At 43.0% G+C, this 24,810-nt stretch overlaps 1 long non-coding RNA gene across 1 annotated transcript; it reads left to right on the plus strand.

Annotated features, from left to right (window-relative positions):
* The first annotated feature begins 167 nt into the window (after window positions 1-167).
* On the plus strand, window positions 168-16,811 carry LOC144695390 (uncharacterized). The gene is made up of 2 exons (XR_013579950.1): window positions 168-245; window positions 14,900-16,811. It is a non-coding gene; the product is annotated as an uncharacterized LOC144695390 (long non-coding RNA).
* Window positions 16,812-24,810: the final 7,999 nt, after the last annotated feature.

Consider the following 24,810-nt stretch of genomic DNA (forward strand, 5'->3'; position numbering starts at 1 on the left):
CACGTTCAGTCAGAAAGTAGCCAGCGCCAAACCGATCCAAACAACAATTCACTCCAAATGAGCAGCAGACGCGCATACACACACATACACATTCACACACACACACACAGGGGGAGGGAGGGAGAGAGAGAGAGAGACAGGAGGGGCGGGGGGTGATAGCTATTCCCAAGTTAGGAAACCAAGATACAACGTGAACAAAAATGTTTGCAAACGCTCCCACTGGCTACAACGGCTGTGAGAAACACGTGAGTTAAGCAGCATTAACTGTTTCTAACAGCACTAGCCGCTGTATTTAACATTGCGCTTAACAAATGTCCCTGTTTGATCCACTTCCTAAGTGTTCCGGTTTCTGACTTAACTTTCCAGCATTTCTACCACGAGAGTCGGTCCATAATCAGACCCCAATCCGCTCTATTGTTTCTGTTTCATGCCAGTCTAGGTGGGTTACATTTTACCCTCGAACGATTTCCGCTCCCCCAACTTCTGTCCGCTGGAGAACTTTACCCGGAATGACGCTTCATTTCTATTTATTCCCTTTCAGCAGCAACAACAACAACAACAACAAAAAGCGTTAGATTTAAAAAAAAATGAACGCACTTAAGTCGGTGGGGCAAAAATAAAACGCGAGATTCTGCATCGCGTAGAGCTCATGGTTCCAGGTCCCGGTTATCCGGAGAGTGAGGTTTGTTTTGGGTGGTTCAGGTCTGGAATGAGAAGAGCCCCGGGATTTCTCGCGGTCACGAACCGGGAGCTGGATTTAATGCAAGATCCCAACCGGGCTTTCTCCCGCCGCTTTGCCCAGAGTGGAGGCGCTCGGCACAAGCTGGACTTTTTTTTTTGGGGAGGGGGTGGGGGAGATGGGGTGTGGGGTTAACACTCTGTTAGGTGCCCGGAGTGAGCTGGGCAGGTACTCCCTAGGGCAGTGCAGAAAGCTCAGCCTGCCTCCCTCTGAACTGCCTGTCCGGGATTGACCAGCCGCTTGTCCGCACTGACAGGACCTGTGTGTTTTATCACAGGTTCAAAATAGCTGAAAGAATTCCGCACAAAACAGACCGGGACACACCAGAGTTGTCACCACTGAAGTTTTCGTCTCCCTCACTCTTTGAATCGGCCAGTTTTTTTTTCACTTCATCGCCCTGACCTTGAATTCATCCTGCCCCTTTCTATTTCCCCTTTTCTCTCTCTCTCTCTTTTCGCTCGTTTTACAGCCTAGCTCGATTCTTTTTCCACCCATAAATATCTAATACTTTTATCTCGGTTATACCCCTCTCGCTCCCACCGCTGCTCTCAGGCTGGGCTGAAACAACGGTCAGTGTAACTTGTTAATCTGCTCATTCCGCGCCCCCCCCCCCCCCCCCCACCCATTAAATCCCTTAGCTATCGGGCTGGTGAATAAAGACAGTCTACGTTTTCTAAACTAAAAGATTGAATTCGTTTCATTTGTATCTGCTCCATATTCATGCCATGTGTTCAGATTTATAGACCCACAGCGCAATATAAAGAGAATCAGTGTGAAATATGAAGCCCCAGAGCTCACATTACAGAGATTCATGGATTACAGTTCAATGCAGCTCCCGAGTAGATCTCACCCTCCTTGGCGAACACGGATTCTTGTTTTAGAGCGCCCTCTCTTGAATTAAACTGGAGCAAGCAATGATAAAATCCCAGAAAGTCAGAAACACTCATCAGTGTTGTCATGGTGCCCCTGTACTTCGGCACCTCCACATACTAACATAGCGGTAACCCAGATAGCAACCCTTCTTCGCCTCCGAGTTAGGAGGTTATAGGCTTGAGCACAATATCTAGGCTGACAGTCCATGCAGTACTGAGAGAGTGCTACACTGTCAGGGGCACCTTTTTTCTGGATGTTTTGCTATATAGAGGAACTGCTGCCTGGGTGAATGTAAAAGATCCCATGGCATTATACTGAAGAAGACCAGTGAAGTTCTCCCCAGTATCCTGGCCCACTATCACTAGGCCATGGCCATTATCTCATGGTCATTTGTGGGAACTTGCTACATGCAAATTAGCTGCTCTGTTTCTACATTTACAACAGTAATTACACTTCAAAAGTACTTAGTTGGGTGTAAAACATTTTGGGATAGCCTGCACTGTGAAAGGCACTTTCATGCAGATCCTTTTTTTCTCTATAACCTCAGCCTGGCTGTTTCTCTTTGGACTCTCTCGCTGCCCGAACATAGTTGCAAATCAGTAACTGGAGATAGAAGCTATTAAAACTATTACCAGTGAGGTTGCAGGTCAGACTTGCCAAGCACCACTCATTAGCAGTGACAATGACTTATTTTAGTGTTGGGAACGTAACTGGTTTTGAGGGATACCAGGTCTTGAAAATAAACACAGCTCCATGTGTAATTGCCTCAGCAATCTGTGTCACTCTGTCTGATCATGCCTGTCACTCCAAACAGCTTCTGCGAGGGTGACAATTAGAATTGAGGACTTGCTTAATATTGAAATGTGTGAATGTTTCTGTCAAGGGTAGCTCTTGTCAGTATGAACAGGCAGTTGACTACTGCCAGTACGTTCAGTTGGAAAATGTTAAGTAACACCTTTTCCATCAACTAAATAAACTTGTGTAAAAGCTGACTTTTTGAGACCAATTTTTTAGGTCAAAAGTGATGGGGGTCAACTTTTACAATGTTTTCGAGGATTGACATGATTGCATACATGTAAGATCCAAAATAAGACCGCCGCAATGGAATAAAGTAAGAGCCAACAACAATAAAGAATTCATTTTAATTATCATTCATAATATGATCACTTTAACACTTTGAATAAATAAAAACAAAATTTCAACACATAAATGTTTTAAGCATTTATTTGTCGGTACTCATTTTCATTAGTAGTCATGCACTTACAATGAAATCAAATCATAGTTTATACTTTGGTTTTAAAATTTTGGGGCTGTGATCCCTGACAAAATAGGGTCAACTTTTACACGAGGTATATGAAACATGCGTTCTTTTTAGGCCAAAAATCATGGAGTCAAATTTACAAGAGATTGACCTTTACATGAGTATATATGGAAAGTATGAATTTTCTAACAAAACGAATGTAAAACTATACATTTCACGTAAGATATTATTGGGTACTTGTGGAAGCTTTAGGTAGTACAGCATGGAATTACTAAGAAAAATAATGCCCATCTAACTCCAATCTAAGTTGCACACAATATCGGGAGTATTAACATCCATAAAATATACACCGCCCTCCATGGAATAAAGAAAAAGATACAACGTAAAATTGGGAGAAGTGAATAACATATTCTCCCCCTCCTCCCGCCATCAGCAAACATACAAACACTATTACAGAATAGTGAAAATTGCTGGAGCCACCCATAATTGTACATCTGCAACATGTTTTCCACTGTTGGATACACTGTATAAAACCAATGCATTGCAACATATATCCAGCATGCAGCATATCAAAAAATACTGTGATTATAATTCCATCATGGGTCAGCTTTAAATTAACACAACTTTATTGAGCATACTGTCAAACTTTTACAAGTTTAAATGAATAACTGCATATTTCTATTTATTCACAGCTGAATATTCTGAAAATATAAATCTTAAATATAATGAAAATGGTATGTCTACAGACACATCCTGCATCATGTCCCACTCCCCGTGTCACACTTCTCTGCTGCACTTAGTGATGGGGAAATTTATTGAAGAAAACTTTTCTGCATCTAATTATTTCCAAATTTAGCTTATTAATCTTTAAGTAAGAGACAAAATGTATACAGGAACACCTCACTGACACATCATAGCTTATTAATAAAAGAGACATTTGTGGGCTAGGACTTAAAAAAAACAGACATTTTATCTAATGTCCTCACTTGTAACCTGAAGAACAATTGAAATCTGATTGATTTTACTTGTACAGTGCTTTTGATGAAATAATTAATTTGTGGCCTTAACGGACCAAAGCTCCACATTAGGAGCAAAACAGCATATTGTGTATTTTTAGTTTAACCATTCCCTTCTAAAAAATGAATAAGTGACACCACAGGGAATTTATGTGTATGTTTTTGTGTGTGGGCAGTTGTGGGTGTATTTATATATCATATATGGTTTATAATATATGGAATAAATCATATAAGATATACAATATACTGTATAATATTATATAAAGATATAGATATATCTCTTGTTTGATTTTATACTCATCATCAGGTGAACGTTTTACTCATAGCCTAAAAGCTGGAATGCTTTTAACCTGAAACTCAAAACAAAGTATGCTCTTAGATGCAGATACCTCTCACCAAACAACAATTACATTTTTGTAATAGACCCACTAATCAGCCTTGTTATAGATTATAAGAAGCTTTATATGGTAAGTGGCACTTTACAGCTTGCCAATATTTTGACATTTTAGAATACCACACTGTGCCTTGTTTCTAGGTAATTGGCTGTACTTCTCTGGATGGAAAGAGCAGAATATACAAAATGTTCTGGAGTTCCCAAAATAAAATGATTCTTCTTTGCTTATGCCCATTTCTGTAGATAGCCCCCCCTGGCAGTAAAATAAAAAATACTGGGCTGGATTTCACAGTTGGGGGGGAGCATATTGTTCACCCACAACACCCCCCCCACCCCGCCCGCCCCACCCACCCCCCACTCCCCTCTGCCCCATTGCAACAGTCAACTGACAGCCAACACACCTAAAAAGTTCACCCTACAGCCATTATGCACTGCCAGCTGGTTAAACAGGCCAAGAGTGGGGCTTTGGCCCCTCAGTGGGAGGAAGTCCCACCCTCGAGAGCTGCCAACCAATGCAGACCTTTGAAAGATCTGTGAGCCAGGTAAGTCCATTGGCTTTAGGATGGGGAGGGATCGGACAGCCTAGTGAGGGGTTGGAGGTGGGGTTTGGGGAGGAGCAAGGGGGTGGGGGTGGGATAGGTGGGATTTGGACGTCAGATGGGGAGGAACAAAGGGGATAACATCTTGGCGAGGGGGGGAGTACCCATGATGCATGCATGCAGGGCACCCCCTAAAAGACAATTCCCCACAGTTCCTTCCCACCTTTTAACCACCGGTGTTTAAGAAACCACCTGCCCAGACCTGCACCGCCTGCCCACGCCAAGCATATCATGGCATGGGCAGCATCTTATTCGGGCTAATTGGCTTGGTAGCAAGCTCAATTGACAGTTAATCATTTATTTATAAATAGCAGGCGGCCTGCTGATTTCAACACCCACCCCCCCCCCCCCACCCCCCCACCTGCCATATTATGGGCAACAGCTTGGGGATGGGCAAGAAGGTGGTGAACTTGCTCCCTTTCATATTTTCTATATACTTCCCCCCCACCCCCACCGAAAACATGCCTAGTGGGGAGCTGTAGCACCCAGTCCACTGTGGAAGCTGGAATTCTGAAATAAAAATGGGAATTGATGTAAATACTCAGCAGGTCAGGCAACATTGGTGGAGGGCGAAACAGAGTTAACATTTCAGGCTGATGATCAGAACTGTAAAGTGATCGAGATGTAAAAATTGTTAAGCAAGTATAGAGTCAGGGAAATGAGGAGAGGGGAGGAAAGTACAAAATGGTATTGCCTCTGATAGGGTAGAGAGAAGATGCGATTAAACAACAAAAGGGATGCTGCTGCAAGGCAACAAGGAATGGTAATGGGGCAAGTAAAGAAGGGTCCGGAGGAGGTGTAAATGGAAACGGCAGGAACATTGCCTGCATCCACTGTCCAGAAGAAAACTGGAGCCACACTTCGAAGAATTAGAATAGGACATTCAGATTTTGTTACTGCCCCTATGACTTTTCCTCTGGCCTGGGCTGCCCTCAGCAGTGTCCAGATTAATCTTCAATTCCTGGAGATTCCAGGGCAATCTAGACACTGATTCTCGGCAACTCCCATCCTGGAAGTGTGTGAATTGCTTGCCAGGATTCTGAAGCATTTTAAAGTCTTTATCTTCCTTTAGTGTTGGCTTGACATCAGAAAGGAAGAGACATTTCTAAATTAGCTGAGGGCTACATTATCTTTAATTCCCTTTTCTCTGCACTGCTACACAGGGTAGAGGTAATTGGGAAGCATAGTGTGTTGTCTATTTTATGTAAAAAGTCTTTATTCATGAACATGCAGTCCTAGGTAATAAGAATTATCACAGGCTTTTGAGTTTCATTGTTTCTAAATGGTTTTAAAGTATTGGTGAAAAATCAAGTGCTCAACTACTTTGCTAATTCTTTTGACTAATCCATTTTGTTTTGGTATTATGCACATTGCTTAATAAAATTATTTAGTAGTTCCAGTAAGAATCATAAACCAATATAAACTTGATTTAGTTTATTTTGGGTTTAGAAAGATGATGACTGATCTCATTGAAGTCTTAAAAATGTTAAAGGATGGATACAAGGAAATTATTTCTACTGGTGGGAAAAATCAAAACCCAGCGGGCACAATTGTAAAATTAGGGATGGTCCATTTGGAGTGAAATTTTCACACAAAGGGAAATGGAACTCAGGCTTCTGCTTCCTTCAGAAACTATGGATGCTGGGCTAATTGAAGTTTTCAAGACTGAGATCAGTAGATTCATGTTAGTTAAAGATGATATAGAAGGAGGTTCTGTGGCGCAATGGTAGCTTCCCTACCTCTGAGCCAGAAGCTTTGGGTTCAAGTTCCACTTCAGGACTTGTTGGCCAAGGAAGGTATGTTTATAATAAGCCAAAAAGGTTGATTATCAGCTTGTAAATTCTTCCAATATGCCTGATGGCAGGTGGTAAGAGAGGGAGAGTTTCCTGGTCAGCCATGCTGCAAAGTACTGTAGTACTTTGCCAAGCTTAATCATGGACCAATTCAATGGAAGTCCATAGCTGCCTGTGCCTCCTTAGGGAAGGAGGATATGGAGGTGATATATGATGTAGAGCAAAGTGGGGTAAATGAATTTGAGGTACAGATTAATTTAATCTAAGTAGTATTCTTCCAGCAGCAGATGGGCTAACCTGCTGGCCTCTCCGTGTGTTTGGGTGGAGTAGCTGGCCCACTCTGTGGTCCATGGAGGCACCCTGGCAGCAAGGGCCACCCCTGATGAAACATCTCCCGGTTATCACCAACCGCCCCACGTCCTTGCCAGAGCCTGCCTGAATGGCCCCTAGCCCACTTACTTTGGTCCCAGGGCGGTGGCATGATGCTGCCCTGGGCCAGGTGCAGTTCCAGCAGTGGCCACCACTCCCAATGGCTCTGCTGGGACTGAAAAGCCGCCAGTGCTCTGGTTGGCTAGTGGTTTTTGCAGGCGGGTTATCATCCCTTAAAAGGACTGGAGCCCCAAAGGCAGCTAATGAGCTGCTTGATTGCCACAGAATCAGGTAGGTGCTCCCAGAAACCGTCATGGTAGGGCTGCCTCCTGCTCTCCTGCCTGCTGTTGTGGCCCACCCAGTCCGACAAAACTCAGCCGTAAATTTCACTGAGGTAAATGTCCCTATAACTATACAGTAAATTATCCTTTATTATGCAGTACACTTTGTATCCTTGGGCGGGATTTTCCCAAATTTGCACTAAGTGCGGTAGCCGTCAGGTAAGCGGTGTGCTGCCCGCTGACAGCGATGGCAGGCTTTCATGGCATATCATCCTGAGCCAACCTCACTTTTTATGCATTCCCAGGAAACACCGTTTTTTTTGGCGGTTGGGCTCCTCATTCGCCCGCCCACCATCATCCCTCCATTGAATCACACCAGGCGCCATGTTTAAAGGCCAGCCACAAGCACAGTGTGCTCATTGCTTCCAACTCACCACTGCTGCCCGGGACATGGCCCTCAAAGGCAAGAAGACTGCAGCCCCCTCAGTTTAATGATGGATCCCTCGAGCCACTGCTGGATGCCGTGGAGGCCCGCCAGGATGTCCTATACTGCTGCTCTGGCCACAGGATGGGCAGCAATGTGACCAATCCAGCTTGGGAGGCGGTGGCAGTGTTGGTCAGTGCCAACGTCCTTCAGAAGAGGACAGCCACCCAGTGCCTCAAGAGGATGAATGATCTCTTCCATTCTACCAGGGTAAGTCACTCTTTCCATCACTCTCAATGCACACACTCACAAACCCAGCACATATCCACGGGCCCTCACTCACTGCCAGTTCAAAGGATATCACCATTCACTCCCTCACACACACCGTCATTGTCCTCATCCCGTCCATGAGACCACTCACCACCCACACAGGCCAGGCATACTTGTCATCTGGCCTGGCAGGCATCCTGCTTACACTCTCTCTATCCCCATTCATGCAGGACAAGCTGGTACACAACAAGAGAGAGAGGTCACAGACTGGTGGTGGAATGCCCAAAATCAAGGTCCTCACAGACTTTGAAAACAGAGACATCTAGCTGGCCAGCGATGACCGGGACTCTTCCTGTGATGTCAGCGGTGCTCTACCAAGTGAGGATCCAGCAGTGCAACATCCATCAAACAACCATGCTGCGAGTGACGTGTCCTCTTTCACAGGCCACTGCCATGCACTAATTATCTCCCCTTGCTTTCACAGGCATATCTGCAAAACAGACGACAGAGTCCATGACTCAGGGCCTCCAATCAAGCCCCAAAGAAACTTCTGAAGAGGAATCTGGAAGCACCTTCCCTGAAGTCCCGTCACAGCGCTCACCCACACCCTCCACCACTGCAGACACACACACCTCAGTAGGATCTAGCTTTAGAGTAGCCCCAGGGTCACAATCTAGTGAGCACATCACACTGTCTGATCCACTGCAAGGGGTTTCCGGCACTTGAAGGACTGCTGGAGGTCAGAAATTTGCTGAGTCCGAGTCAGATGATGAGCCTCTGGACTCAGTCATGTCACAATTGCAGGAGCTGCAAAGGCAAACTCAGGAACATCAGGAAGGGATGTCCTCTGAACCCCTCAGACTGCAAGGCATGATGGAGGAGTCTGTCCACATTCAGTCTGAAGTGATAGTGCTGGCATGTCAATGCACCAAGGCCAACACTGGCAGGATGGTGGCCGCCATAGAGACCTTGGTCCATGACGTCACCCCTGCACTGCTGCGCAGGCTCAACCCATAGTTGGCCTCCAACAGTGTGTATGCGAGAGGGGTGCCGGGCAGCTCGATCTCAGTGCAGCTATCCCTGCTCCTCAAAGAGTCAGCCAGGGGCCCTCAGGCACCCATAAGGAGAAGGATCTGCAGTTGCACATTCCGGGCCCATCCATCCAGTTGATTCCGAGAGTGTCTGGCTCATCTGAATCCCCTCTTCCTGTGACTTCAGCAGCTCCAGCTCCACAGGCCAAGGAGGGTGTCACTGCCACACAGCAGGACCCCAAAAGCAGGCCGGGGCCCTTCAAGTCTCGGCCCTCCAGAGGACGCCCGCCAAAGTCATCACAGACAGTCAGCAGGCTGCCTCCACCTCCACTGTGGATGTCCGGGGAGCACCAAGAAGTAGTGACAGGGTTAGGACAATTAAGGAGAATTAGTTACACAGCCTGGGCACGAGTGTTGATCACTTGTACATACTGTTCACTATTGTCAGTAAACTCCCAAGAATGTCTCCCTGCCTATGGTTCCTTGTTCTGATGAGCAGTGTTCATGTTACTCAGATGTAAAATCTTTCTGCACAAGATAAAAGCAGGTGTCTCAGTCCAAGGCCTCTTCCCTGTGCTCTGTGCAGCCTTCAGACCAAAGTAATGGTCCGGCCTTATACTCCCTGGAGGCATTACTGATGCCTGGCGGTGCTTGTCATTGCTGCCAGAATGTGGTGGGCAGGTGCCACAGAGTTCTCTCATTCTGTCTGGGTGCTCTCAGCACCCTTAGGGAGGGACTGGCCCCCATCTCTTCAGCATCTGTGACCAGTGACACTGTGCTCCTGAAGGTTTCAGGAGCTGAAGGCTCCCAATTTTCTCAAAAACTTACTGAATGTAAAGAGTAAGTCAGCACACATTTCATAATGGAAGGCCATGCTTGACCAATCTTATTGAATTCTTCAAAGAATTATCAGAAAGGGTAAGCAAGAGTAATGTAGTAGATGTAAAATATTTGGACTTCAAAAGGCCTTTGATAGTAGGCTCATGACTAAAGTTAGAAAATGCGCAGTCAGGGGAGTAGCAGAATGGATAAGCAGCTGGCTACAAAACTGGATACAGAGAGTAGGGGTTAAAGGTATTTACACAGACTGGCAAAAGGTGGGAAGTGATGGATCTGCACTGAGACCACTGTTGTTCCCTATTTGCGTAAACAATTTAAACCCAGGAATTGGGAATAGTTTCAAAATTGCAGATTGCACCAGATTTGGGGGTATAGTTAATATGTAGGCGTACTGTGACAAAATAAACAAATAAGTTAATAAACTTATGGCTTGGGGATGTAATTGACAAATGACCTTCTACATAGGTAAGTGTGTGATGATGCATTTTTATATTCCTTGGAAAATAACTGTCCAAATAGGATAGGGGAGCAGAGGGATTTGCAGGGACAGATAAACATCACTAAAAGTAGCAAGGCAGTTTAATAAGTCTATAAAATAAGCAAACCAGGTACCAGGGTTCATTTTTGAGGGGCAGGATTGAAAAGCAGGGAAGTTATGATAAACTTGTATTAACTCTTAGTTAGACCACATATGTACTTAGGCTGCAGTAAACAGTTCTGGTGTCTATATTATAAAGAGAATATTGGTGAAGGTGTAAAAAATGAATTCCAAGGACCATACCAGAACTGTGAGGATCTAACAATCAGGTAAAAAATGGACCGCTGCAGTCCAAGAAAGCAGCTGACCACCACTTCCTGAAGGGCAATTAGGGATGGGCAATAAATGCTGCCCCAGCAAGCAACACCTGCATCCCATAAATGAATTTAAAAAATATGTTTATCTTGCTTCCACTTAAATGCATCCATGCTAAACACCTCAACCAGTCCGAAAGTGGTGGTGAGCTGCCTTCTTGAACCGTGCATGACCAAAGAAGGAATGGAAGGATACAGAAATAATAAAAAAGGTTGTAGATGTCCTCTCATTATGTATCAATTATTGACTTTTCAAACCATTGCCAATGATATGGTAGTTCTCATAACCTTGTTTAGTTTACACTACAGACATGGAATTAAGTTGTACACTCTTGCTAATTAAATGTTTACTTCCTGTTAGACGAGTCAATTCATTTCAAAGAAGTGCACCTATGTGCAAGATGGTAAGAAACACTTGAACAAGTTATTTTCCCATATCTAAGAAACAAATATTTAATTTGAAAAAAAAACTAGTGTTCAAAGGAAAAAAAATTGCAAGCGATAGAAATCTGAGATAAAAGCTCTTAGAATATCCATTAGCACGTCATTCGAGAAAAAAGTTACTTCACCAGAACTGGATTATAAATGGAATCCTTCATAGGAACACAGGAGCAAGAGTAGGCCATTCAGACCATCAAGCCTACTCCGCCATTCAATACGATCATAGCTGATCATCCACTTCAATGCCTTTTTCCCAAACTATCTCTTGATGTCATTGGTATTTTGAAATCTTTAAACATCCTCAATGACTGAGCTTCCACAGCCCTCTGGGGTAGAGAATTCCAAAGATTCACCACCTTCTGAGTAAAGAAAAATTCCCCTCATCTCCATCCTAAGTGGCTTCCCTCTTATTTTGAAATTGTGTTCCCTGGTTCTAGACTCCCCAGCCAGGGGAAACATCTTATCTGCATCAACCCTGTCTACTCCTTTTAAATATCCTGCAGGCTTCAATGAGGTCACCTTCATTCCTAGGGAATACATGTTCAGTTTCCCCAATCTCTCTTCATGGGACAGTCTCACCATCCTGGAAACAAGTCTGGTGAACCTTTGCTGCACTCCCTCTATGGCAATAATATTCTTCCTAAGGTAAGGGGGCCAAAACTGCATACAAGTACTTCAGGTGTGGTCTAACCAAGCTTCTATAGAATTGAAGCAGGACTTTGCTACTCCTATACTCAAATCCTCTTGTGTTAAAGGCTAACATACTATTAGTCTCCCTAATTGCCTGCTGCACCTGCATGTTAGCTTTCAGTGACTTATTGACAAGGACACCCAGTTCCATTTGTACAACTACGCTTCTAATCTATTACCATTTAAGAAATACTCTGTACATCTGTTCCTCTTACCAAAATGGATAACCTCACATTTTTCCATATTATATTCCATCTGCCATGTTTTTGCGCACTCGCTAAGTATGCCTAAATCCCCTTGAAGCTGCTTTGCATCTTCCTCACAACATACATTCCCACCTAGCTTTGTGACCCCCACCACCAAATCATTGATATATATTGTGAACAGCTGGGGCCCAAGTACTGATCCTTGCCGTACCCCACAAGTCACAACTTGCCAATGCAAAAATGACCCATTTATTCCTACTCTCTGTTAACCAATCCTTAATCCTTGCCAGTATATTACCTCCTATCCCATGTGCTTTAATTTTTCTAACCAACCTCCTGTGGGGGACTTTATCGAAAGACTTCTGAAAATCCAAATACACTATGTCCACTGACTCTCCTTTATCAATTCTTTTAGTAACATCTTCAAAAAATTCCAACAGATACGTCAAACATGATTTCCCATTCATAAATTCATGTTGACTATGCCCAATCAGATCATTATTATCCAAATGTCCATTTATCACATCCTTTAGAACAGATTCTAGCATTTTCCCCACTACTGATGTAAAGCTAACATTCTGTAGTTCCCCATTTTCTCTCTCCCTCCCTTCTTAAATAATGGGGCGACATTTGCTACCTTTCAATCTGCAGGAACCATTCCAGAATGTATAGAAAATTTTGGAAGATGATCACCAATGCATCCATTATCTCCATAGCTACATCTTTCAACACTCTGGGCTGTAGAATATCAGGTCCTGGGGACTTATCAACCTTCAGTCCCATTAATTTCTCTAATACAACCTTCTTACTAATACTAATTTCCTTCAATTACTCATTCTCCCTAGTCCCTTGGATCTCTAATTCTGGGAGATTTCTCATATCTCCCTCAGTGAAGACAGACACAAAGTAACCAATTAGCTTCTCTGCCATTTCTCTATTCCCCATTATAAATTCTCCTAACTCTGCCTGTAATGCACCCACATTTGTCCTAGCTAAATGTTTTCTTTTTAAATACCTGTAGAAGCTTTTCCAGTCTGTTTTTATGTTTTTTGCTTATTTACATTCATATTCTATTCTCCCTTTAGCATTTTCTCGATCCTCCTTTGCTACATTTTAAAATCACCCTAATCCTCAGGTTTGCTACTATTTCTGTCAACTTTATAGGCTTTTTTCTTTAATCTTATACAACCCTTATATTCCTTTGTTAGCCACGGTTGACTGACTTTCCTTTTTGGGTTTTTGTGCCTTGAAGGAATGTATAATTGCTGTAAAGTATGTAATAATTCTTTAAAAACTATCCATTGCCTGTGTACCATCATACCTTTTAATGCATTTTCCCAATCCACCTCAGCTAATTTGCCCCTCATACCTTAGTAATTTATTTTGTTCAAATTTAACACCCTGGCTTCAGATTGAATTACCTCACTTTCAAACAAAATATAAAATTCTACATATTATGGTCACTAATTCCTAAATGTTCTTTTACAACAAGATTATTAATTAGCCCTTTCTCGTTACATAATAGTAGATCCAAAATAACCTGTTCTCTAGTTGGCTCTTCAACATTCTGCCCTAGAAGACCATCCCTAACACATTCCAGCAACTCATGCTCCACAGCATTAGTGCTTATTAGATTCACCCAGTCTATATGCAGATTGAAGTCACCCATGATTACTGTATTACCCATGCTACATGCTTCATTAATCTCCAGATTAATATCATGCCCCATACTACCACACCTGTTTGGTGGACTATAAACAACTCTTACCAATGTTTGCTTCCTCTTGCTGTTTCTTAGCTCCGCCCAAACAGATTCCACATTTCGTTCTTCCAATCTGAGATCCTCCCTCACTAATGTGCGGATCCCATCCCTTATTATCAGTGCAACACCACCTCCTTTTAGTTTTTGCCTGTCCTTCCTAAATGTCGACTGTCCTTGAATATTCAATTCCCTGTGGCCATATCCTGTAATGACAATTGGATCATACCCATTTACCTCTATTTGTGCCTTTAGTTCATCTACCTTGTTGCAAATGCTGCATGCATTCAAGTACCGTTCTTCATATGACTTGAATTGAAGGAAATGGATAGAAAAGTAGTAGTCAAAAGTCATGTTTACTAATTATTGTCTCTGAGAAGAATCTGATAGCCCATGAACAAGAGAAAGATGAATGAGGTGAGAATGTGCTGAATCATGCACAAACATTATCTCAGTAAAGCAGTATAAAAGGCATCTGAGGGACCTTAAGGGATTAAGAATGGCCCAGAAATGAAAAGTGGATTGAAAAATAAAAAATTAGCGGAGGAAACAGCTAAGATCTGAGGTTGAACTTTAGTAACTTCTGACTGCAGCTGTCCTCCTCCTCAGTTTTTATATTATTTCACCTCTTTTCCTCTATTGCCTAATTACCCTCTTCTCAATGAGAATAGCAAATATGATCCCTGACCATTGTCTTTGTACTGTTCCCCTGTCTTCGATTCCCGCTTTTTATTTGGTTCAAAAATGATTCACTTACCTTATAGCTTCCCTTTCTGACAAAGGCTGAAAACATTAACCTGTCCCCTTTTCTCAGCAGCTAAAAGGTTTTCTATTTACTTCCAGTTATTATTATTTTTTAAATGAAACTCTGTGAATGAGCGTGTGGATCTCTTTGTGTTGTTAGGTTGTCCCGGCAGCAATGTTTTCAACTCCTGGTGCTGCACAGGGATTAACAGAGTTGAAACATTTGTAAAGTGCTTGGAGTGCCATTTTTGATTGGTATGACACAGATTTCAAACCTATTTAAACTTATTGAGCTGTGAATGATTTCTTTTTAACAGGTAGAAAACCCAAAGTGAGCGATTACTCAGAATGACTGACACGTGGTAGGTCTGAATTTGGCCTCGTACAACCTTGAAAGGACTAACAAGTCTATCTGTCAGATCCCTTATGCTAACTTGTGCAGAAAACTGACTGAATGCAAAAGATAAATCAAATGGTTTCCAGTTTCAGTGTTAATTGCAGGAAAGGAGACCTGAGCATGAAGCCCAGGCTGACACTTCAGGCAGCAATGGCGAAGGGCTGCACTATTAGAGGTGCCATCTTTCCATTGAAGAGTCAAACTAAGGCCTTGTGTGCCCTCTGATGTGCATCTAAAAGGTCTCGTGACACTATTTTGAAGACGACCAAGGAAGTTCTCCCCTGTGTCTTGGACAATATTTCTCCCTGAACCAGTGCCACTGAAACAGATTATCTGGCCAGTATCTCGTTGATGTTTGTGGGACCTTACTGTGTACCAATTGGTTGCCTTGTTTTCTACATTACAACAGTGACTATGATTCAAAAACTATTTCATTGATTGTAAAGTGCCTTGGTACCTCATGAACAATGTACCCTCAAATTTCTCTTTGCTGTGCATTGCACAGTCCCCTTAAAACTGCCACGTGGCTGTGGAAACTTAAAGGTCAGATTGGTTGTGTGTGGCCTTTTTATTCCCTGCCCTGTATGTTCTGGATTGCTGCATGCCACACTTTTGTACAGCTTAGAGGGAACATTGCTCCTGAGATCATGTGAGTGCTATATAAATGCAAGATTTTCTGTCCTTTCTTTTAACATTTACAATTACATGACACAAGCTGACCTTGCATAGGCAATCTTTGCTTTACAGCTTTATCACTGCTTGCTCCAAACCAAGTGAGTGGTTATCTTGCATCCCCTCTCTTTTTCCACATCCTCCCATTTAATAATTGTGTTATTGTTCTCTTTCACTCTGCGGTCTCTTTCCATCCATGTACCCTATCAAGAGTGCTAATTCAGAGCTGACATTTTTTGTCAGGAACTATATACCTGAGGCTTTGCTTACCATCGAATACACAAACCTGTTAGGAAGTGGCAACCTGCATCCAATAGCAGCTTACAGGGGAAGTGACGTCTAGTGATGTTAATGAATTGTTGCCTTTCATATCTTCCATCACCTTTTCCTTTTCTACTCCGTCTGCCTTCTTCTGTATTTCTTTTTCGCTCATGACAGGCACCTGGCCTGGAACTTGTGCCTGTTTTCTCTTGCTGGAGACAAGGAAACATTATGGAGCTGTGTCAACATCCTTGGGATGATAGAGAGCTTTCACTAGAACTATGAGTGCTGGACTAGCTCCACCTCTGTAGTCCTCTTGCTCTATTACAATATCCAGTGAGAAAAAAGGGCAGTGCTGGGACCCTCAATTGTGGAAGTGTGACATTACAACACTGATGTGGGTAGCAAATGCAAACACAAACACCAACTAAAATTTCCCATAAAGTAGGATGTTTTCATTGTTTTTGTTTCTATAAACAGCACGATGGTTAAAGTTTAGGTTTGTGACAGAAGTTAACTTAATGACAATAATTATATTTGCTTATAACCATGATCATATATTTTATAATGGATATCATATAACTGTAATAAGTTAACTTTAATCATGGAATGCAGCAGTGATTGTATACTATAAGCAATTGTATATATTATATTACTGTATATCATTACAGTAATTGCAGAATATAACAGTAGTTGTATGTCATACTAATTGTATATTATATGAGAACAGTAATTGCATATTAGAAAGGTAAATGAATATTATTTTATAACAGTAACTCGATTGCAGAAGTCCAATTTTCTCTCGTTACTCTCTAATGGTCCTAATTTGTAAGTGTATAAGCATCAAGATACAGTATTCAAAATGACTATGAAATAAAGACAGAATTTATCGTGTGAAATTACTAATTCTTAGTAATGTTTCCATAAGCATGCTTGTGTACTGGTGATATTATGTTTAGATTTCCTAAATTGTGATCAAACACCCCTTATTTTGAAATCTCTGTTGTCGGATTGAAAGGGCACCAAGGAAAATGCAAAAAGGAGGCTGTTCTGATGTTTCGTTAAATGGTAAACACATGCAATTATTGTGCCACTGAGACTGATCTACATCATTAACCTGCTCCACACTGGGCCTCTCATATTGGAAATTTTAACCTAATGAAGTCTGGGCCTATGGAGGATGCAGGTATTGGCGGGTTTTGTTTCAGCATCCCAATAATGTGGATTCTTCTGCTCTTACTGGTGGCGAGCTTGGCGGTGGGAAGGGCAATGTAATTGTCGTAATATGCCTTTAAGCGATTGCAGCATGACGTCACTTGAAGGGAAGTGCAACCCAGTTTTAGCTTCACTTTTACTTTTCAGCAGAGCACGCAACAGTCAGCTCTGCTGTTGATGTGTCTTCAAGCTTTCTACCCATGTAAATATGTTCCCATGTGCCTAGTCTAAATAGTGAACACATGTGTTTACACAGTTGGTGCCTTTGTATCATTATAAAAAACAGTAATTAGGGAGGATGATGGTGTATCAGGAGCCCAGCTGCCTGGCTGCCTCCGCCAGAGTTAAGTTCTGGGCAGGAAGGCCCATGCTCAACCTTCTCACCTCGCTGCCTATTAAGGTCTTTAAGTGCCAAATTAATGACCACGTAAGGGCATCATCCCACCACCACAGCAATTAACCCAGTGGCGGATGGTACTCAACATGCGGTGTGCATGGCAGCTAAAACTGTATGGCTAGCTTGTCACCTTCGGGGGGTTTGTGGGGGTCCCTCGATCAAAGCACTTAGTGCCTGATTGAACGACTGGACATCAGGAAGGGGGTCCCACTGACAGCTACCCCACTGTGCTTGCAGCCAACCACCCTGCACCCCCCATATATGGCCTCCGACTTGCAAACACCAACCACTCCGCACCCCGCCCCCCCCGTCCACATTACTTACCCGTGGCCTGGATCATTCCTTGACCCTGGGACTCTGGTGCCTGACCTCCCATCAGCCAGTGGTGCTGCTGAGCACAAGAGCTGCTGACCTCTGATTGGCTGGCAACTCTCAGTAGGCGAGACCTCTGCCCCTGGGTCTTGATTATACGGCAATGCCCACCACTGGCCTCACCACTGCCTGATTAGCTTGTGATTTGGTGGGGCTTCCCAAAAAGAGGCAGCAGAGGTCTCTGACCGGCTCTCCAGCTGACAGGCGAGACCCTAGATGCCTCAACAAGATTGCATCTAAATTGTGAGTAGTTTTTAAAATTAGTACAAACTGTTAATAGGTTTATAACAAGACAACATGATATATCTTCCTGGTATCCATCCATGTACCTGTCTTCTTTCTCTGTCAATTCCAGCCTTCACTCCTGTATCTGAATATACATATTTTCACTTTGAATGACAGGAATTTCCATACATTTTGGAACACTGAATAATTTATTAACAAAGACAAAACAAGAATATTTTATAAACGCAGTATGCAGTCAAGTTAGAAGGCAAAATTTTGGACGTAAGGAAAGAAAAGAACAGGTTAAATTCTTCATCCCCGATTGACTTTGACCTGATTTTGATATGAATACAGAAGGTGCATGAGTGGTGGAATGTGAAATATAGCAGTGGAAAGGGGCGGCAGGGATGAACCAACAGGGGAGCAGATGCAAAAAATAGAGCACAGTGGGGGAGCAATGAACCAGTGTATAGAATTTTAAACTCAAATCCAGTGGTTTACAAGACCATACCTGTGTCTTGGTGGGGTTGCACGAATTGTGACAAAAATTGTTTTGAGAATCTGCTTTGGACATTGTTTCTAACGAAAAGTTTGTGGAAGATTATTTGTTGTCTGTTCATTTAGAAAATGCCTTTAAAGCATTATTTTTTAAAATGTTGATAAACGACAGATTTATAACTCAGAAAAGCAGACCACCACTTCTAGTTTGAACCCCATCCTTGCCACCCACTGCCCCCCTCTCCCACCAGAAACTTAACAGCCTCCTTAAAACCTACCTCTTTGACGAAGATTATGGATACTCCTCCCAATATCTCCTCCTTTGGCTCGGCATTCATTTATTTAATTGCGCCTCTTTGAAAGGTCTTCGATTTTTTCTATATTAAAGGTGCTATGTTGGTGCCCCAATCCCCATGATCCAGGGAGACGGTAAACCTGTGTGCGAATCTCCTTGGAGCTGTTTTAATAAACAATGGCTGATCTTATAATGAACTGTATTGTTTCTTCAGACAATGTATTTATGTATTTAATATGTTCTAAATATTATTTTGAGCTATCTAGAGTGGGATTTGTGGCAATGCAAGGTGGTTGTTTACAAAACTTCCTTAGGCATTGGTTGGTTTTCTGATACCAATACATCCCGATTAGTAATTTTCACAGGAAAGAAGGTCAGTTTGATTTGATGAGTTTCGCTGGTTGCTGATTTGGAATGTAGCTTTTCCCAATGTGAAGTGGCAATATAGTCTTTGAGGAAACCAGGATGGTTAACTGAACAGACAGCGATTGTTTAACTGATAATAGTTTTAGGTGATGCATGGTGCAATGGATACATTTAAGGTGCAATGTACCTAAAGACAAATGTTTTAGTTATATTTGTATAGATAATGTATTCAAATCCAAGTAAACAAGCTAAAAACTTATTCCACGAAAGGGGCAATGTTGTGGAGGATGGAAGGTCACAGGTTCATATTCATTCTGCACATTGTGTGTTTGCTTGCCTTCAGCAACTGTTGATGGGAGAAGGAACAAAATAACAAAAAAATATAACATATAATTAAAACATATACATCAGTCAGATACTATCAAACTAAAGTAGAAGTTCTGAGGTTAAGAATACTGAGTTTGAGACTTGCGATCCAAGTCAGCCTCAATTGAGAGCTAATGAGATGAATTCTTTTTTAGAGTGTGTTGCACTAACTTAAATGATGACAAACATCAATCCAAGTCTCAAGGGGTTTACTTTGCAATAAAATAAACTGTATATAGATGTTGCATTGTAAAATAAATAATGTAATATTTCCTGTTCTACTTAGCTTGAGACTAAGGGTGAGAAGACATACTAACACATACCTCTCAACCTTGTATTGTTTTTGCTCTTTGTTTGAAGGTTCTTTCTGGAGATGTATTTGACCAGGTCTAAGTTACAGGTTGAAATTGATGGAATTGAAATTAGGTGTGATGCCTAACACTAACAGATGTCACAGAGTGAGTGTTAACAAGGATGGTATGGACCATCCATTGTTGGCAAGACAAGGGGCTAATCAGCAGACTAAGCTAATGCAGTGATTCTACAATGGGCTAGTAATTGAGGCACCTGCACTAATAATCTGGAAAATATGAGTTCAAATCCCACAAGGCAGTTTGAGAATTTTAATTCCGTTTTAAAAGGAAATCTGGAAGTAAAAAGCTGGCATCAGTTGAAGTGCACAGGGAGCTGTCCAATTGTTGTAAAAAGCCAACCAATATCGTTTAGGCAAAATAACTCATCATACTTACCTGGTCTGGCATATGTGTGACTCCAGTCCCACACCAACATTGTTGGTTCTTAACTGCTCACTGAAGTGCCCAAGTAAACCATTCATTGTAATAAACTACACAAATGCTCACCCCCATCTTCTAAGGGCAACTAGGGATGGACAAAAATGCCAGACCTGCCAGTGACACCCCCATCCTGAGAATGAATTTTTAAGAAGTCAATCCTGACTTATTGCTAGTCTTTATGTTTTATATCAAACTTCACTTGTGCGTCACTGAAAGTTGAGTTTAGCCACAGTGTTACAGATAGTTATGCAGGTTGTAAACTTTCTTAACTTGTGGTCTTGTTTTCAGCACAACAAGATGCATTTTTCCCTCCAGGAGGTGTCAGCTGACCATACATTTCTTAGTCTTTATGACCTCTGTTAAATCAGCAAAGGGAAGAGTGCTTAACTGATTGCAGATTCTGCAGCAAAAATCTCATCGCATTCCTGATAAGCTTTAAAAGATTTAAGGCAGCCACTCTCAAACCAATTGCACAAGAGTTGCCTTTCTCACAGAGTTCACTGACCTTTGAAATGATGTGAAGGTGGTACCCAGGAGAAAAGACAGAACTATCATTAATCTGTTCTATAGTATTTTGGACACCTGGATGGACAATACGCCTATTCCAAAGGAATATTGACTCTGACTCGAGTTTGCATCTTAGCATTTTCCATGGCTTTCTCATTTGTAACAGAGCAGGGCATATCTAACCACCACAGTGACTTTGTTAAGGTAGCCGATATGAAAGCATAATGTAGCAGTCTTCAGACCAGAATTGCATTGGCTGAGGGCATCAGTGTAATAAAACTGAAATATTTGTAGGTAATGCAGGTGGGGGTGGTAACACCTGTGTACTTAATGATCTAATTCTATTAGGTGAACCATGTTATCAATGACATGCACCATTCTTAAGCTTGCAATAATTATATTCTCCATATGCTCATTAATTTTGTCAGTTTGAATCATTTACCAACATGAACCTCATTAGGGATAATTATCAGGACAATTTAATGTAACATTTAATTTTTACCAAAAGAAATGTAGTAAATGATCTGGAATTAAATCAATTCAGCCACTGAATTTCTACTGGTGAAAGCTACAACAACTTTTTGGGGCTGTTTTTCATCCTTGCTTTCTGGAAGCAATTAGAACCTTGAATAGCAAACTTTTCATCAATATTTCATTAAATTGCTGTGTGTTGTGCTCGAGTGCTGTGTTCTTGTTTTGTGAAGGGATGGTGGCACTACCACCGTGCTAAATGAGATAGATTTCGAATGGATCTAGCAACTCAAGAATGGGCATCCGTGGGGCTCTGTGAGCCATCAGCAGCAGCAGAATTGTACTCGAACACAACCTGTAACCTCATGGCTCGGCATATCCCCCACTCTACCATTACCATCAAGCCGGGAAGCAACCTTCGTTCAATGAAGAGTGCAGGAGGGCATGCCAGGAGCAGCACCATATCTAAAAACGAGGTGTCGACCTGTTGAAGCTATAACAAAGGACTACTTGCATACCAAACAGCATAAGCAGCAAGTGATAGACAAAGCTAAGTGATCCCGCAACCAACGAATCAGATCTAAGCTCTGCAGTCCTCCCACATCCAGTCATGAATGGTGGTGGACAATTAAACAACTCACTGGGAGGAGGAGGCTCCATAAATATCCCCACCCTCAATGATGGAGGAGCCCAGCACATCAGTGCAAAAGAAAAGTCTGAAGCATTCGCAACAATCTTCAGCCAGAAGTGCCATGTGGATGATCCATCTCGGCCTCCTCCGAAGGTCCCCAGCATCACGGATGCTAGTCTTCAGCCAATTTGATTCACTCCATGTGATATCAAGAAACAGACAAAGGCACTGGATATTGCAAAGTCTATGGACCCTGACAATATTCTGGCAATAGTACTGAAGACTTGTGCTCCAGAAATTGCCTCCCCCTTAGCCAAGCTGTTCCAATACAGCTACAACACTGGCATCTATCCAGCTATGTGGAAAATTGCCCAGATATGTTCTGTAGACAAAAAGCAGGACAAATCCAAACTTGCCAATTACTGCCCCATCAGTCTACTCTCGATCATCAGTAAAGTAATGGAAGGGGTCATCAACAGTGCTATCAAGCGGCACTTGCTTAGCAATAACCTGCTCACTGATGCCCAGTTTGGGTTCCGCCAGGGCCAGTCAGCTCCTGACCTCATTACAGCCTTGGTTCAAACATGGACATAAGAGCTGAACTACTGGGGTGAGGTGAGAGTGACTGACCTTGACATCAAGGCAGCATTTGACCGAGTGTTGCATCAAGGGGCCCTAGCAAAACTGGAGTCAATGGGAATCAGGGGGAAAACTTTCTGCTGGTTGGAATCATACAAAGCACAAAGGAAGATGGTTGTGGTTGTTGGAGGTCAGTCATCTCAGCTCCAGGACACCACTGCAGGAGTTCCTCAGGGTAGTGTCCTAGGCCCAATCATCTTCATCTGCTTCATCAATGACCTTCCTTCCATCATAAGGTTAGAACTGGGGATGTTCACTGATGATTGCACAATGTTCAGACCATTCGCGACTCCTGAGATACTAAAGCAGTCCATGTCCAAATGCAGCAAGACCTGGGCAATATCCAGGCTTGGACTGACAAGTAGCAGGTAACATTTGCACCACACAAGTGTCAGGAAATGACCATCTCCAACAAGAGAGAATCTAACCATTGCCCCTTGATATTCAATGGTATTACCATCACTGAATCCCCTACTATCAACATCCTGGGGGTTACCATTGACCAGGAACTGAACTGGACTAGCCATATAAATACTGTGGCAACAAGAGCAGGTCAAAGGCTAGGAATCGTGCAACGAGTAACTCACCCCTTGACTCCCCAAATCCTGTCCACCATCTACAAGGCACAAGTCAAGAATGTGATGGACTACTCCCCACTTGCCTAGATGAGTGCAGCTCCCACAAAACTGAAGGAACTGGACACTGTCCAGGGCAAAGCAGTCCACTTGATTGGCACCACATCCACAAACATTCACTACCCCCACCACCGATGCACAGTAGCAACAGTGTGTACCACTTACAAGATGCACTGAAGGAATTCACCAAGGCTCCATAGACAGCATCTTCCAAACCCGCGACCACTACCACCTAGAAGGACAAGGGCAGCAGATAGATGGGAATGCCACCACCTGGAGGTTCCCTTCCACATCACTCACCATCCTGACTTGGAAATATATCGCCATTCCTTCACTATTGCTGGGACAAAATCCTGGAACTCCCTTCCTAACAGCACTCTGGGTGTACCTACACCACATGGACTGCAGCGGTTCAAGAAGGCAGCTCACCACCACCTTCTCAAGGGCAACTAGGGATGGGCAATAAATGCTGGCCAGCTAAGCCCACATCCCTTGAATGAATTTTTAAAAAAAATCACTATCACAATAAAAATGGGGGGCGTCAAACGTGCTGCTTTGCCCTTTCTGTGATTCTGTCCACATCATTTTGACTGAAGCCTAGACAGAGGCAGCCAAATGGTGGGAGCTTGATTAAAATTTGAAAGTTGGGGCCCTATTATGCCATTTTCATGAACTTGAGCAGGCTGATTGTTGTACTGCAGGTTACAGGTTGGAAATGGACATTGTCAATGATATTTAAAAAGGGCACTCATCTGCAAGCAATCATAACACTGGCTACTTGGATGATCAGATCTACCTGGGGAGGTTTTTCTAGTGCCATGCTTTTCTTTTTGCATTTCAACTATTTTGTTAGCACAAAGGAACTCTTGATTTACAGTCTCCCAGTGCAGGAAAACCACCTCCCGATTAAGACAGAGAGTGGAAGGGACTGGTGCGGGATCGCTGGCTGCCGGCCATGGGTGTCAGTTAGGCTCATTAATGATCCAATTAACAACAACTATCCTTGAGCCCACCACAATTTAGTGTTGGCTCAGGGATTAAATGGAGGCCACACACGTCTCTCACATCCTTAGAAGGCACTCTGTGCCAAACAAGGGACCCAGCAAGGGGCAGGGGATGGCCACTGAATGCTACCCCCCTGCCCTTTTCTGTGAACCTCGTCCCCTCTCCTGTGACTCCCCCCCTCTGACCCACATCCCGCCTTTACTCACCTAGGATTTGTTCCTCTGTGATCATGCGCCTCGGGTGGCTGCAGAGATGCCAGCAGCCAATGCTCCTCTGATTGGCTGGCAGCCCTCTGCAGGTTGGATTTCCACTACTGGGGACCTCAATCGCTGGGAAGACTCAACGGTGACCAATTCAATGCCTGAAGGGCACTTGATTCATTATGCCTCCCTTATGGCACTGACTGGGCTTCCCTCTTAGTTCTCTGATCGGTTGGTGAAGCCCCCGTCGCCCTGATAAAACCCCTGTTGTGGAGTGAGGGG

The sequence above is a fragment of the Cetorhinus maximus genome, chromosome 21, assembly GCF_964194155.1.
Source record: "Cetorhinus maximus chromosome 21, sCetMax3.hap1.1, whole genome shotgun sequence".
NCBI lineage: Eukaryota > Metazoa > Chordata > Chondrichthyes > Lamniformes > Cetorhinidae > Cetorhinus > Cetorhinus maximus.